General features: G+C 39.7%; 1 long non-coding RNA gene across 1 annotated transcript; it reads right to left on the bottom strand.

Moving 5' to 3' along the window:
* Positions 1 to 857: 857 nt before the first annotated feature.
* On the bottom strand, positions 858 to 18,968 carry LOC117559072. Its single transcript, XR_004570920.1, has 4 exons — positions 18,925 to 18,968; positions 3,933 to 3,983; positions 2,838 to 3,303; positions 858 to 1,379 (listed from the first exon to the last, which is right to left on the bottom strand). It is a non-coding gene; the product is annotated as an uncharacterized LOC117559072 (long non-coding RNA).
* Positions 18,969 to 19,514: the final 546 nt, after the last annotated feature.

Below are 19,514 nucleotides of genomic sequence, written 5' to 3'. Positions count from 1 at the left end.
TTTTAACAAAAATAATATGTTTTTATTTACCATTCATATGGGCTCTTGATCAGTTCAGTTAGCATAGATTAGCAATAAAGCCAAGCAGCTACATACAGTAGGAAGAATCTCTTGTGACACAAAGGTACTGACATTCTTACTGGCAGTAGATACAAATGAAAAAACAAGTCTCTTATTTGTTATTATCCTGAAGTATTTCATCAATCTTGTTTTTGCTTCTGCTTTCTTTCAGCAATAGTCTTTCATTGTATTTGTATTCAGTGATTCCCTTTCTGTTTAGTAGTTTCCATTTGCAGAGCGCATCACTGCATGCTGCACTCAAATGACCCACAGCAACTTGATATGAGGGATTCACAGGGAATAATGCAGCATGCTGTCTTACTGTTTTACATTTCAGCCTCACTGTTGACTGTGTAACTCCTCAGGCCATTCTAGAGCTATACTAATGCTAACCAAACAGTACATATAATGTTGTATATCTCATTCAGTTGATTATTATTACTGATCCATTACATGTTCGGAGAGCTAGTTCTAACTGTTTTATATAATGTAGAGCAATTACATTAGAAGACAATGCATCGTATTCTCTCATCTTATGACCTGAATCTGCAAAGTAACAGTAAACAGTTTAATATTGACTTCTAAAATAAAGTGGAGATGAAACTATACAACATTTGAAACAATCCAAGAACTACATAACTGTTCATTAATGTGAACTATCCCTGTTGGTTAAACTAATACATAAATAGAAATAAATACACTCAACTGGTGAGATATGCTTATTTTTAATGTAAAAAAGGCACACTTTGTGAGACTGACGACACTTTGAAATGTATCTTGTGTCCCTGATCCTTTAGCATTGTGTTTGATTACTTGCTGTGACCTACAGTATATAGTCAGAAGTGACCTACTTTGATCAAATGAGCACTATAAATTGTGATGGGAAGTGCCTTCCTAGCAACCAGACAAAACAGCACTTCCTGTGCACTGAAAAAACTGAAACTAAATGTCATTAAATATATTATGTCAACAGATTTCACATCCTTGTATTAGGTTAGTTGAAAGCAATAATATTATAATAAAATGATAAAAAAAGATTAGGTTCAACTTTAAATTATTGCTTTCACCTAACCTAGTACAGTTGTGAAATGTGTTTACGTAATATTTGTGTTATTATGTAAAAATGGTAAATCAATCATGTGATTTCCCAGTTGGGGGAATGTTTAGTTGGGTGCATCAAGCTTCCTGATGTGATGGTGAGAGGAGACTTGACGCAGCAGTCTGCCGTCTCTGAGAGCTTCCTCCTGCATCAGTCGTGCACAGAGCAGGTTAACAGTGCTGCGCTCAGGGAGATGAAAAAGCATAAATTAAAGCGTTCCCTGAAGGAGAAGAGGGGGTGCTGGGTTAGCAACGCATTATCAGAGCACAGAGCTCAGTTTCATCCTCATGTTCTTTGTTAACACAAAGGGGCTCACCTCCATATGAAAGGACATATAACAACACAGAGACCCTGGCACAATGGCTGACTGCTGACAAATTCTCCCCTAATTCTGCCCTTATATTCTCCATTCTCAACTTGGGCTCTTTCAGGGAGAAAGCATCAAGGCTATGGTGATACAGTGCCGAAAAAAATAAAAAAGCTGTGTGCAATACAATATGTTTGCTGATGAGAAATATATCACAAAAAATAAAACAAGCACGCTCATGCTCACTTGAGAAATGTTTTAATTTTATACAAAAGAATGCAGCTAATAAAGGAGGGAATTAAGGCAAATGCTCAGAGCGATTGTGGGAATTTGGCCAAAAGGAAATGAGTTGCCTCACAGCCTCTGTCTGTCTCCCTCTCTCCCTCTCTCCCTCTCTCCCTCTCTCTCCCCTCCATTAGAAGCCTGCAACTTCAAGCAGTTTTGTAATCAGCTAAAAAACATATGTGGCTTTGCAGCTAAGACAGCTTGCCCAGGCGCTGATAAATGCCTATCACTAATTTGCATACGGTAGAAGCTACCCTTTAATCAGAACCTCTAATCCCTGACGGTATTAATGATTTTTTTTCTCCTCGTATAGTATCATGTTTGCTAATTCCAAAGTGATCAGCTTCTTGTATGCGTCTCTTTTTTTGTGCTGGCATAATGGCCGAGTTGAGAACTTCTGTTATCCTACTTTGGCACATAATTAGGACTACAAAGGGGACAAATCGCACTGAATGGGACTCACAAAGAGGAGCTCCTTTTTTCAACCCCTTCTTTTCTGCTGAGCTCTCGTTAACAGTTGTGTCACTCCACATACAGTATAGCCGCAGAAACGGGGAGAAAGAAATGCCAAATCTGGAGTACACGACAGCGCTTAAGAGTTCTTCCCGGGCACAGAGAAAATATCAAAATGTACCATGTAATTAAAATGTCTATCACCCCCCGGCTGCTTTAGAGGCTGCGTTTTCTCCGTAAAGTGGCACTCTAGGCTATAAAACACTACTCTTCATTTCCCTCACTTCAGAATGCTTCTACATTACCTTGTTTTCAGTTTTCATAAAAAATAAAATCTCACTTTACTGGATTAAAGAAGAAAAAAAGACCAAACTTTGTGATAATACAACAACAAATATTAGTATGATGAGAATCACGACTGAGTTCAATATTCCTTACGTATAAAAGACAAATAAATAGCTGTAGAGGGGCATGGCCTGCAGTTTTGGGTCATAATACTGCACGTGTAAGAGCGGGATTAAAAATGAAAGGGGAAAAGAAACAGAATGTCAACTAGGTGCACATGACAGCTGATTTATACAATTCATTTGGGCCATTACTTTTCATTAAAGATCAAATGAAATGGGTACTTACTTACTAAGAGGCCTTTGGGGAGCTGAATTGCAGAGAAGAAAGAAGATTAAACTTTACATTCAGCCCCAAATTTAATTCAGAAGTAATCAATCGCATAATGGGCCAGCAACTGTAGCCGGGGTGATTGAAATGAAATTACCATATTTTTAATCTTAATTTTCCACACTGTTTATCTGACACTGTCAATATAAAATACAAACAGATAATGAAATAGCATTATATTGACACTACAATCATCTCTCGAGCAGCCCTCTGTGATTAAACCGCTGGAATGTTTGATTACATTTTGTTGGCTGACATTACAAATGACACGGATGCTTCGCCGAGACTTGCTGCCGGCTGGAAAATGAGCCTATCCATCAAGGACTGCTGGCAGCTCTCCCTTCCAGTCGATGGCTACTGCCAACGGTCTGGGCACCCTTCTGTCAAGCCGTTTAGCACCCTCGAGGAGGGAGGGCTGGGGGAGCTTGAAAAAGATGGGGGGGACAGGGGGGTGAGACGAGTGATTCACGGCTCCCTTGCTCCGCTAATGATACAAAAGCAAAGGAGTCACAGAGTGGGAGAGAGAAAAATGTCCCAGGCAACATATCGCCCATGCAGGTGTCCCTTGGCGTACCATAAAGGGACCATAAAGCCCCCACAATGCACGGCCCCCAGTCTGCAAATCAACAGCTGCGCTGCGGCCCCGGATAGGGCTCCATCAGCCCCGTCCACCTCACGCCATGAAGGGCCTAATTACTTTTTAAGGGGCTCATCAATTTGCTCTTTGGAAAATTTGGAGAGAACTTCAATAGAAACAGGAACAATGTGAATACTTTATAACATTCATATATCAGTTTATTTTCTTAATACATTTATCCAACAACTTTTTAAGCTCAAGTTCTAAGTCACCTAATGCTCTTTTTCAAAACACTGAACATTTAGCTTTTTGGATACATACGTGTAAGGTGTAACATGTACAGTATGTACTGCAAACAAATATGTTCAAATGTTTGAAGATATATTTTCTTTGTAAGCACACTGTCATCAATGTTTTTTAGATGCTGCTCTTTGCCAAATTACAAGTAATTATGAAAACTTGAAACATGCACTGACCTTGGAAATATTCTCACATGAATTGCTGTCTATAGCATTGACACAAATGTCCTGTGTGGGAACAATACAAATGAACACATTATCAGTGCAACAATTCACCATATTGGATTAAAAAGCAGGGTATGAATGCAATCATGCATGCAACACATGGCCACATCATATTTCACCCCAGCATGGATATTGACAATAACTACACAAATGTTTTAATTAAACATTAATTGGATGCATCATTAGTGGATAGTGACATTTACTTCCATGAACTTAACTTCTTGTTTTCTTTAATATTAAGGGGCAACACATTTGGCCAAAACCCTCATTATGAATACAAACAAGAAATAATAAACAGACAAACAATATTAAAAAGGTGCCCTGGTTTAAATATGGGGTACATTGATGGATTCATTTCAATAGTGGAATAAGTATTCAAACCTATAACTTTAGTAAAAGAAACAAAACATTATGCATTTAAAATCTTACTTAACAAGTAAAGAGTACAAAAGTATTAGCATAAAGTATGGAATATGTATTATATTATTGAATAACATTGAATACAAAAATACTCTGAGCATGCACAGTGTAGTTTTCACAGTAAATGTTAATTTCTACAGTGAGAGAGGGGCTTGCCCCACATCGCTCAGCCCAGCTTAATGCAGTCCGAAGCAGCAATGTAGAGACCACTAAACATGATCTTAAAATAAATGTTAACCTATATTTTATACATATTTTTGGAATGATTATTTTAATTATTTTCTGCTGACCGTAGGTGGGGGTGGGGCGGTGTTCAAATGATTGAATTTACTTTAAATACTGCTGGGAAGCATTGCCTGTAATTTCCATTATAATTTGATAGTTGATTTATGTTTGGTAGAATATAAAAGCACAATATTTCCCTCCATAATGTGTTGGAGTAAAGGATACATTATCATACAAATATAAATGACCTTGGTATTGTTCTCAAGCACAGTACTTGGGTAAATCCACTAAGTTAAATTCTACATTTCACATTTAAAGGGTCTATTTATTACAAATTTAAGAAAATCATCTTAAAACTAGCAGTAATGAATTATTCATTTATTACATCATCTACATGGAGTGTATTGATTTATTTGACCCACATTAAATTACTCATTAACTTTATTCCATCTGTAGTCTTCAAACGCTTTGCTTCATATAAGAGAAACATGAAGTTGATCTTCACAATGGCTGATTTTTCTTCCAACCAACACATCCATTCATACATATTTGACATTATAGAGCCTTTCAAAATGTGCACAGACATACTGCAGAATCTCCACTCCTCTATCGTCCTGTGGAGGTGACTCAGCATTGCTCTGACGATGAGGAGGCTCATTCAGTGTTCTCAGCCCTGCTCCAGCTGGTATGGGAAAGACTTGGAAAGATTTCAGTTGCACTTGTTTAAGAAGTGCAGTCAGAAATGCTGGATTAAAAACACCTCTCCACCAGTGACAAGCTGTTGTTTCTACAAAATGCCAAAGTTATAGGAAGTGGTGTAAAGCGAGGCTGAGCACTCTCATATCTGCTGGAGCAACACACTCTCACTCCCTAAGCGTTCAGGAGCAACGCTTGGTCAGGGTCCTATGGCGTGCAGTTGTGACGCTCCGAGTCTCCTTCAGCTTCATAAACGGACGCAAAGAGCTTTCAACTGATTGCAATGTATTCCCATCGGCGGCGGTATTTGACGCTCAGGGAAGCACCGCACCCGTTTATGTCGGCGGCTCTTAAAGGCAATGTGAGCGTCCATTCCCATTGGATAACGGAGAATTGTACACCCGGAAGTAAGTGTTCTCCAAACCTCGTGATAAGTCAACAAGCTCTGTGATTGGATGAAACATAAATTCATACAAAAAAAGTGACTCTCATCTATTATTCAAAACCATTCTATTTATTCTAACGTAAATTACATGCCAGTGTTTTATCTTTGTATTACTTATATTTGTATACTTTATTTGCTATGAGTTATCTGAAGCAAATGATGTTCTGAAGATGTGTAGTGAATTCCACCCTTCAATGTAGCAGAAATGTGAACTCTCATTACAGGAACAATACCGGAAACAGACGTAGGAAAGATCCTCAGCTCGCTGATTGGATGTTTTAGCCACAATGCATGTTTTTAAAGATATTACTGATTTTCTTTGAATATAAGAATGTAAATACTGAGTTGAGAGAATAGTCAGGGGATTTGGGTGATGGGAGACACATCTATGGAATCACAATTTCAATAGCTTACCATTAAACGATGGATATACCTTTCTGTCTGTGATGTTTCACAAATCAGATATTAATGTGTAGAAGTAAAACATGAGAAATAGTATAGCAATATCCTGTAACATTATGTGAAAACATGAATACAACTACACATCTTCAGATGTTATACATACATAAGTGTTCTACACTAATAATACAAAGTTATTATTAGTATGCTGTGTGTACCTTGTGTGCACCGCCTAGTGGTTAAAGCACGTTATTGAATTATTTTTGTTGAATAATGTTATTTGATGAGACAAATATTAAGAGTACATACTTTCATAGGGGGATAGTAGAAGGTCAATGATAGAAATATAGAATATAAAAAGTCAAGAAGATACTATAAGTGATCTCTACAATAAAACAGTTTAGTGCACGATGTACAAAGATATTAATAGGAGGATGTGCAAAACAGACAAACTAATAAACCTTTATTAACACATTAAAGAATACTTTAGATTAAGGTATTCTTTCAAATAAGAAACAAACTTTGTCAGGCTTAATATTTATCTGTAGATAGTAGGGGTGTAACGGTACACGTACCCGTACCGAAATTATTCGGTACGGGCCCTTCGGTTCGGTACAGGTGTGTACCGAAGTGTACCGAACGAATATAACGTTAAACGTAAAAAATTGAGAACGTGAACAACTTTTTGGAAGTAATCTTAGGTGCTGCGTCGCAGCATTCAGAGTAATTTGCTCACATTGGGTTCAACGCGTCATAGAGCGAGCAAGTCATTTCATTGGATGAGAGGCATACTATGAGAGCTGGTCAGAGGGATGCGTTCAAATGTAGTCAGTAATTTGAGGAACTGTCGAAAATTAATGGCGAACGCAGATAAAGTTGAGCTCGAAAATCCTCCAGCATCATTGAAGTCTCCGGTTTGGGAACATTTTGGTTTCGCAGTTACGTACAAGGATGAAGGACAAAGACAGGTGGACCGAACCAAAGCTGTTTGTCGGCATTGTTCAATTAATATTGGTTACGCGGCTGGCAATACATCAAACTTGCACACTCATTTGAAAAGGCATCACCCGAACGTGAATATCACCGGTACCAAAAGAAAAAAGACTGAAGTGCAAACCCAACTCCCGCTAGCATTTAAGCCTCCACCACTCGCAAAACGATCAGACCGAGCCAAAGCTATTACAAACGCCAAATATCCTTATGTTGCCATGTTAGCAAAGCGCTACCTGGCTGTATCTGCTACCTCTGTCCCTAGCGAGAGGGTGTTATCCACAGCAGGAGACATTGTTAGTGCCAGCAGATCTGCCCTTTCGGCAAGCAATGTGGACAGGTTCATCTTTCTTTAAAAAAACATGAAAATACAATGACAAGCAAGTCCTAATGTCAAACTGGCTGCTTAGGTACTAGTACAGTACAGTTCAAATACAGATTATTTCAGTTCATCGAAAAGCTGCACCTTAATGTTTATTTTATTATATTTTGTATTTATTTGAGTGAATATTCACAGTTTAATAATAATTAAAAACCCAAAACTAATAGTTTATGTTTTGTGAGTACTAGTAGCCTACAGTAAAGTTCAAATACAGATTATTTCAGTTCATCGAAATGCTGCACCTTAATGTTTATTTTATTATATTTTGTATTTATTTGAGTGAATACATAATTCACAGTTTAATAATAATTTAAAAAATATATATATATATGTTTTGTTCTGTGAAAAAAAAATCTGCTGTACCGAAAACGTACCGAACCGAACCGTGACCAAAAAACCGAGGTACGTACCGAACCGAAATGTTTGTGAACCGTTACACCCCTAGTAGATAGATACCCCCAAAGTACTTAACGTCTAATATATTGCTTTCCTGCGATGTTAACTATGTTGAAGCACTTATTTTAACTGATATTATACATATTAATTATACTCTTATGTATGTAGATAGAATAAGAAATGTACAGAATATGACAGTTTAATGGTGGAGGTACACACATATTGATAGATGTCTTGTAATGTCACTGTTGCATAACTACACCGTAGTTGTGTATATGATATGTCAATAAACCTTAGAAAATCTTGAAATCTTGAAAGGGATGTGCAAAATAGCAATTATATACAGTTTTTAATGAACTATTAGTAGAGAATAACGAGTAATGAATATACTTTATAGGGATCTGCAGATAAATGTTTCGTCTTCTCAAGCACCAACTATCAAATATCTCTCCTGATTGTTGGCACTTGACAATCACCTTCCCTGAATTTTACTCAGGTGTAACTAAAGTCTGCTTTAAGGGTAGTTTATATTTCACATCATTAATCAGAATCTGCAAAGTAACTAAAATAAATGTAGCGGAGTAAAAATACCAGGTTAACCTCTGAATTGTAGTGGAGTAGAATTACAAAGTAACAATGAGCTGTCATGTGGGTATATATTAATGCTGCCCATTATGGATACAAGCGATTTTCACCCATTTATTAGTTATATGTTTTAAATGTGCACACACCAATGTGTTTCCTATCGCCTAAACCTCCAGGGCTGTACACAGTTTAATACTAGCAACTTCTAATTTTGGGGAAAACGAAAACGTCTTTTTAAACTACAATTCCCAGTAGAGACGTGCCATAGAGAACATGTTGCGAAACACAATAGCCAGCATGTGTAGTTCTGTGGGGCGTTCAAGTCCAGTTTTGAATAGTCTGCCGTGGTTTCGTTCCATTTCAAAGAGCTTGACGCTCGGGGTAACCTTGGCGCACTGCCACTCCAACATCCAATCCCAGAGCTTGAAAATAAATCACAGAGTTTGTCGCAAAGCGGACAGGCGTCGTCACAACAATAGCTGGTGTGAGTGTTTGGCACTTCACATTTCAGAGAAAACAAGTTGTTTCTCAGAATTGAAGGGGAAAAACACAAAAGCATTGTACACAATTTAAACCTATTGTAGCGTTCTACAAAGGGAGTCAGAAACAGGCTTCAAGTTATTGGGGTTTATTCACTCCTTTGTCCGCACACGGACACAGGTTACATGTTAGGTTGCAGGTTTATCCTCACACCCACTCTACACCCCAACTCACACCCATATATAGGGTCAACGTCACAACGTCCCCGCCCTCCCCCGTCTGCTCCCCCAACCACTGGCCCGCACCCAGACCAGCATCACTGTGCAGCTCTGTGATTGGCAGAGAGACGGGGGATGCTTGAGTGACACACTCAGCACCCTATACAGGGTCGATACACTATCAATGTCGTTTAATTAACAAAGGTAATCTGGTGTTTTTGAGTTGATGAGTAGTGGAGATATCACTGTCAAATCAATCGTCAGTAGGGTTAGGGTTAGGGTTAGGTTACAATTCTCCGTTATCCAATGGGAACTGGCTTCCAGTAACTGCTAGAATCCACTTCAAGACACTGATACTTGCATACCATGCTGCGAATGGATCTGGACCTTCGTACATCCAGGACATGGTTAAACCGTACACCCCAGCCCGTGCACTACGCTCTGTATCAGCCAAACGACTCGCTGCACCCTCGCTGCGAGGGGGACCCAAGTTCCCATCAGCAAAAACACGTGGGTTTGTTGTCCTGGCTCCAAGATGGTGGAATGAGCTCCCCATTGACATCAGGACAGCAGAAAGCTTACACACCTTCCGGCGCAGACTGAAAACTCATCTCTTTCGACTCCACTTCGAGCGATAGAATTATTAACAAAGCACTTTTATACTAATAAAGGACTGGCTTACCTAAAGCCAGTTGAGTAGCACTTGAAATGTTTGGCTCTATCAAACCTGATGTACTTATATGATTCTGTTTTCTTCAAGGTTGTGTCTTCCTGGTCGAATGTACTTATTGTAAGTCGCTTTGGATAAAAGCGTCAGCTAAATGCAATGTAATGTAATGTAATGGAATGGACGCTCACATTGCCTTTAAGAGCCGCCGACATAAACGGGTGCGGTGCTTCCATGAGCGTCAAATACCGCCGCCGATGGGAATACATTGCAATCAGTTGAAAGCTCTTTGCGTCAGTTTATGAAGCTGAAGGAGACTCGGCGCGTCACAACTGCACGCCACGGGACCCTGACCAAGCGTCGCTCCTGGACGCTTAGGGAGTGAGAGTGCGTTGGCTGGAGCGGCTCACTCTGCTCCAAAGAACGGACCGAGTGTTAGAATGAATCTGTGACCCATATTACTGCCACAACCATCACTGCTGATAAGAGTCAAATGTGAGGACAACACTGCTTGAAATAGAAATTCGATAAATTATTTAGAATTTGAAGTGTCCTCCAGTTTGCCAATAACTAAGTTTGAAATCTTGTTATTGCATTATTGAAACACAATAGCATGTCTCTGTTTTAATAATATATAGATACAGCCTTAATAAGGCTATAAGGATATGGCTTATTATTGATGAAAATTGAATCAAATAAGAGTGAAAAAAAAATAGTTTTGCTCTAAAAAGAAATGCCCAAATAATATATCTTATATAATGTATATTAAATGTATTGCAAACAGAAGGACTATATATGCACTATTTTTAATAAGGAGACCTTATGAACATCAAGTAACTGACATGTGTATTTCTCATACACAATATTGTATATTTGAACCTAGTCATCATAATGATCTTATTAGCATGAATGGTTTATCTGCAAAGGAACTTATAAGCTGCAACTTTGCATTTGTCTAACATCAGAACCGGTTAAAGCGTAGTTAAATCCTGAACCAGAGCTGTATCAGCAAATGTATTCATGCACAGTTTTGTTGTTAATGAAATGAAACTGAACAGGTTAGTGTCACTGAGGAACAGGAGTTATTTCATTAGACATGATGTTGTTCTCTTGTTACACAGAATTCCTGAACAGTAATCCACAGCGGGGTTGTTTTGGAAGCTCAGGATGGCAGTATTTGTGGAATCAGGAGTATCAGCGCTCCTGAAGGTCAGGCTGATAAGACCAGGGATTTCCGCCTCAGAAGCATTGTGCTGCGACCTTCAGGCCCCTGAAGTCGATCAAACCTCAGAGCGGCCGCTGCACCGCAGGACAGCCCGTTCACAGAGATGTGGAATAACTGAGGATCAGTGCTCAGCCCGGCCCCTGAGGAGGGGGGGGGGGGGGGGGGGGGTTGATTGATTGATTGATTGAAAAGTTTATTAACAGCTTGTATATTGGGTACAGTACAGTACAGCTCAAACATACAATTGTTAAGGGGATGCAGACCAGAGAAAGACTTTCGTCTTGTTTACATCAGGGTCCCCCATTTCCAATTCATCATATCATTTAAGACATATAAGACATATAAGACATATTTGACATACAGATGGCTTATTTACAATTTACATACAGGTGGTTTTTTACATACAGATTGCTTATTTACAATTTTCATTTTAGATTTTGTTCTAATACATCCTAACCGGACATTTAAGACATACCAAGTCTACAGATATACAGTTGGTAACAGAGTCTAAAATGCGAGTATGAACAGGTTACAGGTACCAACACACTGTAATATTCAAGTGAACCACACTGACTTTACAGGTAACTTCATGCAATATTCGTCTAATGCAGCGTTTCTCAAAGTGTCGGGCGCGCCCCACAGAGATGTGATGGGTCGCAAATGGACGCGATGAACGGGAGATTGTTATTTTTTTAAATAAATGTTTTGGACCACAGGCGATCGAACCTTGGTCCTCGCGGGTGGTAGTGGACTGTTACAGCCGGAGACTCGCAACAGCGGTGGACTTTCATAGCGCCGCCGGAGCCGCCGCTGGAGCCTCGCAACGGCGGGTGTTTGTGGCGGCGGATGCGCTATCGGCGCTGTGAAAGTCCACGGCCCACCTATGCCAGAGCCAGCGGCCCACCGAACACTTTTCGAAATCCCGTTTGTGTCCCCCCACTTTACAAATAGGCCTATGTTTATTATAATTTGTTAACGCAAGCCTCTGAGAGAGAGAGAGAGAGAGAGAGAGAGAGAGAGAGAGAGAGAGAGAGAGAGAGAGAGCATTATTATTAATATAGCCTATTGTAAAAAATAAAGTAAGATATCATTCCAATGTGTACTATAGGACAGTAAAAAAGGGGAGTGATTAGTAAAATGTGCATAAAGAAAAAGAAAGAATGCTAACTAGGTAACATAAGATCAGAATAAACTAGTTTAAATGATTGGTTGTGATCATATTCTAAAGATGTTTGGATTATTGAAAAGTATACAGCTGTCTTTCATCTGAGTGTTGAGAGCTGTATCCATAAATTCATGTTGTGCTCAAAGTGCAGCAGATTGATGCATTTCACTTCAACATTTAAAAAAATATCTTCCCGGGGGTGCATGCCCCCGGACCCCCCTACAGGAGGTGAGGACCCCCCTAGAGGAGGTGAGGTCCACCCCCAAATAAAGCAGGTTAAAATAATTAAATTGAATACATTTTATTTTAGTAAACACTGCAAACGGGTCCCACAGACCCAAACAGCACACAAAGGTTAAAGGTAAGCATATAATAATGTTAAAATGTGCTAAATATATACACTGCAAAAAAACTAAAAATAGGAGTAAAAGTAGCTCACGACTTGTTTTATTTTTGTGAAAGTAGCTCTCATCCTAAAAAAGGTTGGAGACCCCTGTTATAGAACGATACATTTGACAATTTTAAGCTTGGCCTACCATTTGATTGGAGCGATGAGGAACAGGTGGGGCTTGAAAAGGCCCACCTGTTCAAAGTGGGGAATGAGAGGACAAGTTTGAGAACCACTGCTCTAATGTGATGTTGCTTAATCTCAGCCTTTCAATAAATGTGGCCACATTGTATTTGAACTCCCGTCATTTATAAGTTAAGTGACATAAAAATGGGTTTAACATATTTTGATATTTTACAAATGTAATTTTCAATAGGCATCTGTGTATACTGTAAATAATCAAAACTGTATTGCAACATATAGTTCTCATACTTCATATTTTATATAGGCTACACATATTTGGCCTGTTATATTTATACAAATCATGACTGAATTTCATATTTATTTATAAATATTATACTCTCTAAATAAGGTCCTAAAAATGATATATTTAACAGGAGGTAACCACATTTGGACAAAATGGTGGAGCCGGTGGGGAGTTAGAGCAGGTCAGGGCAAGCGTAGCAACGCAAGGTACCAGCTAGCTTGTTAGCACGGTGCATACTTCACGTTTACTGTGATGAAAACAGGCTTTAAAACAAAACGTACTGACATGAAACAGCAGACTATTGAGGTCTCAACACTGGACAACACTGTGGAGCTGACAACATGTCAATCACAAGACGGCCACGCAAATGTTTTGTTTAACTATTAGGGCCATTTTCCCTGTATCGCAAAAGAACTAAAGTGACATTCTGTGATGATGAATATATGACAGAAACATTCCATGACACCTCAGAGAAAGGCCACTCTGTGGGTGTTCTCATACTAAAGCCTCAACAAAATAAAATGCTACTTTTCCAAATCCTCTTGTAAAGCTCATCCTCTGCAAGCTCCTCACTGAACCCCAGTCTGGCCTCTGTAACCTGTTGACGCCATGCTGCTTTTATCCTTCACATCCTCTCTTAAATACCTTCAGTTTTATAATTTCATTAATATTTTTGAACTTGTTCCCTCTTTGAAACCGTCTTCTCAGCATCCTCTTGATGTACAAATTATTATCCTCTGTTCCTTTATCTTCTAAAACAGTTTGAAACCTTTGTGAATTCCTTTAGTTCTGAGACATCGCGTATCCCACCAAGTCTAACCTTGCCGGAGTGTGTTTTTCTCCCGACTGATTCTCAGCACTCCTTTACTTTGAAAGTGTATGGCTATTTGAACAATGGTGCAATTGTGTTCCAATATGTGCCACAACCTGATTGCCCACTTAGAGGAACATTTCTGGAATTGAAAACTGTGAATAATCAATAAAAGGCAAAGGTCTGAAATTGAGATCCTTTAACTTGTTTTTGTATTGTTTAATTCATCAGACTGCAGATTAAATTACACCAGCCTTGAACGATATAACAGGGACATTCTGTATTTTAGAAATCAATTACTTTAGTCAGCGATGGCTCCATGGTGACAACAACACAAAACCTCAACCCACTCCAATGATTAAGTGTTTTTGGACCAACAATTATTTTTTCACTTTTTTTTTTTATGAAGTGTTTGAAAATAAATATCTTTCAACAAATATCCCCATTTGATATCCGCTTAATCCTCCTTTGTTCATACACATTTTCTTCTTCCCAAGGACCAAATATATTTGTATTATATTGCCCATATGTGTCCCAAAACGCTTCCAACTCAGAGACAAGGTGTCGCGAGTGTACAAGGAGTGGACCCAAAAGCACGGATGCAGACACAGGATTCAAGTATCAAAAATAGTCTTTACTTGAAAAGCAGTTATATTACAAAATATATATACAATAAAGAATCTACACTAATGCTTACCTAACAATAAAATAGTCAAATACTATTACCTGATCTTACCTTACTATAACAACATATGCGACAATGACTGTAACGATACTAAGATGCAAATAGGATAACGCTGGAGAGTTTGGCAAACGACACAAGACAATCTGGCAACAGACAAAGGGAGACAGGACACTATACAAAAGGTAAGTGGACACAGGTGGAAACAATCAGGGCCGGGGCAGACACTGACGATGGCGGGAAGTAAAGGAAACAGGAACGAGACAAGGTGAATACAAAATAAAACAGGAAGTGAAACATAAAATCCTAAACTAACAACAAACATTTAACACAGTTGCCGACGCACACCACAAGGTGACATGGCCATCTTTTTGCAATGTTGTAATGCAACTTTTTTTCACCTTTCTTAAATTGTCTTTTTAGCCACACTCTCAGGGACGGCAGTGTCAGTGGGACACACTTTTACCATGGCCAACAACAAAATGGTAAATGGCCGCATTAAAATACTGCTTTTATCAAAAGCTCTTCACAGTGTGCCTCTCAGTCAGTCATTGATGGCAGAGTAACCAGGTCTCCAGTTTCATGTTCAGGCTCTTGTTAAAGGACATGGTTAAGACAAGATCCTCAACCATGGTATTAGTATCCATCGTCCCCATAGGATGAATTCCACAGACTTTCGTGATCTGCTAAATTTGCATTGTGTGCAACCATGAGGTTGATATTCTTGTTTTTATTGAAATGTCTCAAGACTATTGGTTGATGGTCATGACACTTTTACATATTCATGTTCTCAGAAGATGCACCCTAATGACTTTAGTGTCCCCCAGACTTTTCCTCTAGCCATTTGTAGTTTTGAGTGAAATGTAGAAGCTTTTGTGTCATCAGAAGTTAAAGCTAATGTCGTCACGATCCTATTCTGCATGATGATGTTTAGTATAGTCTTATTTAGTCACTTGTTAGCAACCTCCGTTTTTAAGACACATTCATCAGTGGGGTATTTACTGACGTATTTGATGTTGTAGAACAAAACGTGAGAATCTGTCCAGCTTTTGTTAACCACAGACCCTTATTTCAGGAAGTTAACCAGAAACACATTAAAAAAACTCCGACTTGAAGACGAGGAAACTGGAGTTGGTAAAATGCTGACAAATTCTGGGGCTTTAGGACTCATTACTGCACCACTCTATTCATGTCCCTGGGGATGATTGTTCTGTAATGTTGCTGGAGTGATGCTTAACTAACAAGGTGAACATGGTAAACAGCAGCATGTTGTCATTGTGAGGCCTGTGTTCATGCTGATGCTAGCATCCAGCTCAAAGCACTGATTATATCTCAGTTCTAAGCACAGCCTCATGGCTTCAGACTCTCGGTTATTCATTGCTCAACATGACAAAATGTCACATGTGAACTCCAGCCATTCTGACAGAATTCCAATGATGGAGGAAAAAAACATTTGACAGTCCCCATGACGAGCTAGCTGAGGGACGCTGGTGGCTTAGGAATCACGCCACCTGTTGGAGGACAAAGCCTCTTTCACATAAAGTGAGACAGACATCCCCTCACTCCCCCCTCATTTTGTCAAGGCGTAACCTTTTTCCCCCTTCAAAATGCAGCAACTCTTTCCAATTGAGTTGTTGTTGCTGCCATTGCTATTGGCTTTCAATAAGGCACGGGGTTATCAAAGAGTGAAGGAGAAATTGCCTTGGCTCTGCCGTAGCCCTGATTGCACTATCAGAGCCGTCAGGGAGGCTCTTTATAAAGGCAGGGCACGGGGGAGAGCGAGGTGGCGGCTGGCGTGGCCCCCCTGATAAATCAGCGCGTGCTGGCAGCCACTGCTTAGTGCAGCCAGGCAGCACCGGAGCCTCAGTTCAGGGTCGGTACTTGGCAGCCCCCCTCTCAAACAGCGCAGACCCCGCTGCTCCCCGGCTGATCCTCCACTGCTGCCCTTGTCAAGGTTTGTTTGTTTATCCCTGATCCCCCCCCCTGCCCTCACCACACCATATTGTTTCCCACCATGCCAAATGATTCTCCCCCTCCTTTTCTAACTTATTCTGCATATTTCCCAACTTCATTTATTAAATTAGAAAACTGTGCTGTTATTTGAATTTGAAACATGCTTCCCTTTTTTGATGATAATTCATTGTCCCCTTTATTGTATTGGTTGGTGCAGCTGTTTATAGAACCACATGTCTTTTGTTTTAAGACTTTCTTTATGCTATTTTGGGGTATGAATACAACCCTCCAAGTGAAAAGCAGGCATCTTTGCAGTGAAGTCAATATCTTTGTAGGTACATTTTAAAGGGACAAATGGACTGTAATTATAAAGTTGTTCAGAAATGTTTCTGCTGCTGACATATTTATGGCAGAGATGATTAAATATTTGTTTAAGGTACATATTTATATGTTTATATCACCTTAAATCCCAAAACATCACACCATCTGGAGAGGAAATTATGCCACCGTTAACATTTCTCGTAAATATACTCTTCATCTCCAATTGGATGCTGGAGTTTATTACCCCCAATAAAAATCTTGATTTGTTGTGCCCTCAAGTGTTTGCTTGATAAGGTTGGAGCACAGTCATCACTTCCAGTGAACTGACAAACCAACATCTCCCTCCTGCTTGTCTTCCATATACATTTCCGTACGGTCTTTCAAAGGGACCGGGATTCTGATCGTTGGAAATTAAAGGATCACAACGCTTGGGGATGGAAATGGGGGAAATTATTTAATTAATCTGGCCTCCTCCACTCCAGGTGCAGTGGGTTAATGCAGATGCTCTTTGCCGCTGCTTTGAGATTGCTATAAGTGTCCAATTACACATACTTAAAAAGGCACGGGTGAGGCCACACTTTGCCCCCCGTTCAGTTCAAGTCCTGATTAATTTCAGATGTATACTGTCATTTGCTTCACCCTTCTTATTTCTCCTTCCAGGAGGAATCAGTTTGGAGTTGGACAGGACCTCCTGAACTTCTCTAATTAGATGGACATGAGTATAGTGGCACATGTCATTAACAGGGTATTGATGTACATGAAGCTATGGGACTGAGATGCAGCTGGAGACCGACTGATCCACAATGTTTCCAATGTCAAGAGGCCATGTTCTTTTACTAAAGCATGCAAAAATATGCATTGGATAATCTTACCTGATCATTCATTTTCTTAATGTAACTGAGATTCAATCTTTTTTGGTAATTTCATAAGGCTGGTTGAGCATGATCTCGATGGACAGAAGTTTAAACAGTGTATGTGTGTGGTGTCTGGAAGTATAGGTCCATGGCTGTCTGCGTAAGGTGCTAAAGTAAAAAAATGTTTTTATTTCTATTTATATAATGTATTAATGTATAATGTATTCCCTGTTCAAAGAATAAAAACCTCTTTAGGGCAGATTCATAGAAACAGTGGCAAAGCTTCACCGACTCATGTTAGTGGATGAAGTTAAGGCTAACGTCTGTGGAACACCACGGACTGGAAAAGGACATACAGTGTAGACTCCGCCCCCTATCAATAAACCTCATTAGTCATAAACTGTTGACAATTTGAGACATCTGCACATTCACAACACAACAAATTTGCGAGGTTGTGCTGCTCCTTTGTATTTCAGTCAAAAAGCAGTCGCTAGTAAGCCTAGCCTAGCTTACTAAACTAACTTCCATCCTAAGTAACATTACTGTCGCAGTTTTGAACTGTGGTTTATACGTTTTTGGGATACAGACTTAGAAGTGTTTTTGTGAAAGTCAAGACATATCTTGAAGTAAATCAAAGTTAAAGGAATGCTCCACTCATTAGATAATTAATCAAAACTTCAGTATTTAGTGAAACATTATGTTTAAACCATACCCTGAAGAAATCAGCGATATTCCCCGGTAAATAATGATTTTATAGCTCTTTTTTATCAAAAACCTGTATATTCCGTCAGGCCGCTGCCATTTTGCCCATTTTCAGTAGTCACGTGATGGTCGTGATGTCATCCATGCGTTCACTTTGTAAACACACGAAAACATGGCGAAGTTTTGAGCAATATGAAGAGATTGGATGGGGGAATTCAGCCATACAGGTTCGAGCCTACTTAGTACTACTTAGTAGATACAATGATTTTGATTACTAGATATGTATGCATGTAGTACCACCCTTGCTAGCGATTCCCTCTCTAGTTTAGCATACTCAGCCTCGTTGTCCCTGGCCCTAGAACCACGATTTTATGGGGCCGGAAAAACTGGGGGGAAATACCCACTAGCTGGTACTACGCTATATGGAAAGCCCACCAAAAACTGGCCTGGCCTGGACGATAAAGGACGTTTAAACGGGGCTACCCGCTGCAATGGAAATGCGCCATAACATACCTTATTCTTACTCCGAGCACTACTTCTGGTCCTCCGTCGCTTCACACTTGCAGAGGGCGATTTCTCAACTGGCCGAACTGGTGTCCTGGTCGGTGATGACACCAGAAAGACCGATGGTACTGCATCTCCATTAAGTAATGGTTGTTCAATAAATCCCATGTTATGTTTTATCATACTCTCAGAGTAGTCGTCCGGAAACTTGAAATGTTCGCTGCATACATGCGCCTGTGGATCTTTCGGTTCGGGCCGGCCACATTTCGCTAGCCCACTGCCTCCGAACGTACTTCCTACGCTTACTTTTGGCAACAGATGGAACCGAGCATTCCGTGGATTGTTCCTATCAGAATTGTGGCAATGTTTCGCGATACAATGAGGCATATTTGAAGAGAGTAACTACAGTAAATAACATGAACATCAACGTGTCCTCGAAACCAAACGCATGGTTTACGTCACGTCCGGTAAAATGGCGCCGCCCACAGTGTTGATGTTATTTCGGTAATTAATCAGTTTAAAATCACTGATAATGTCATCGGATAAAAAAAAAAAAAAGAGAGACTGGCAGAGACTGGTCTGTTTTATCGGATGATAAA

This window comes from Gymnodraco acuticeps, unplaced genomic scaffold (assembly GCF_902827175.1).
Source record: "Gymnodraco acuticeps unplaced genomic scaffold, fGymAcu1.1, whole genome shotgun sequence".
NCBI lineage: Eukaryota > Metazoa > Chordata > Actinopteri > Perciformes > Bathydraconidae > Gymnodraco > Gymnodraco acuticeps.
This window is presented reverse-complemented; position numbering and strand designations above follow the sequence as displayed.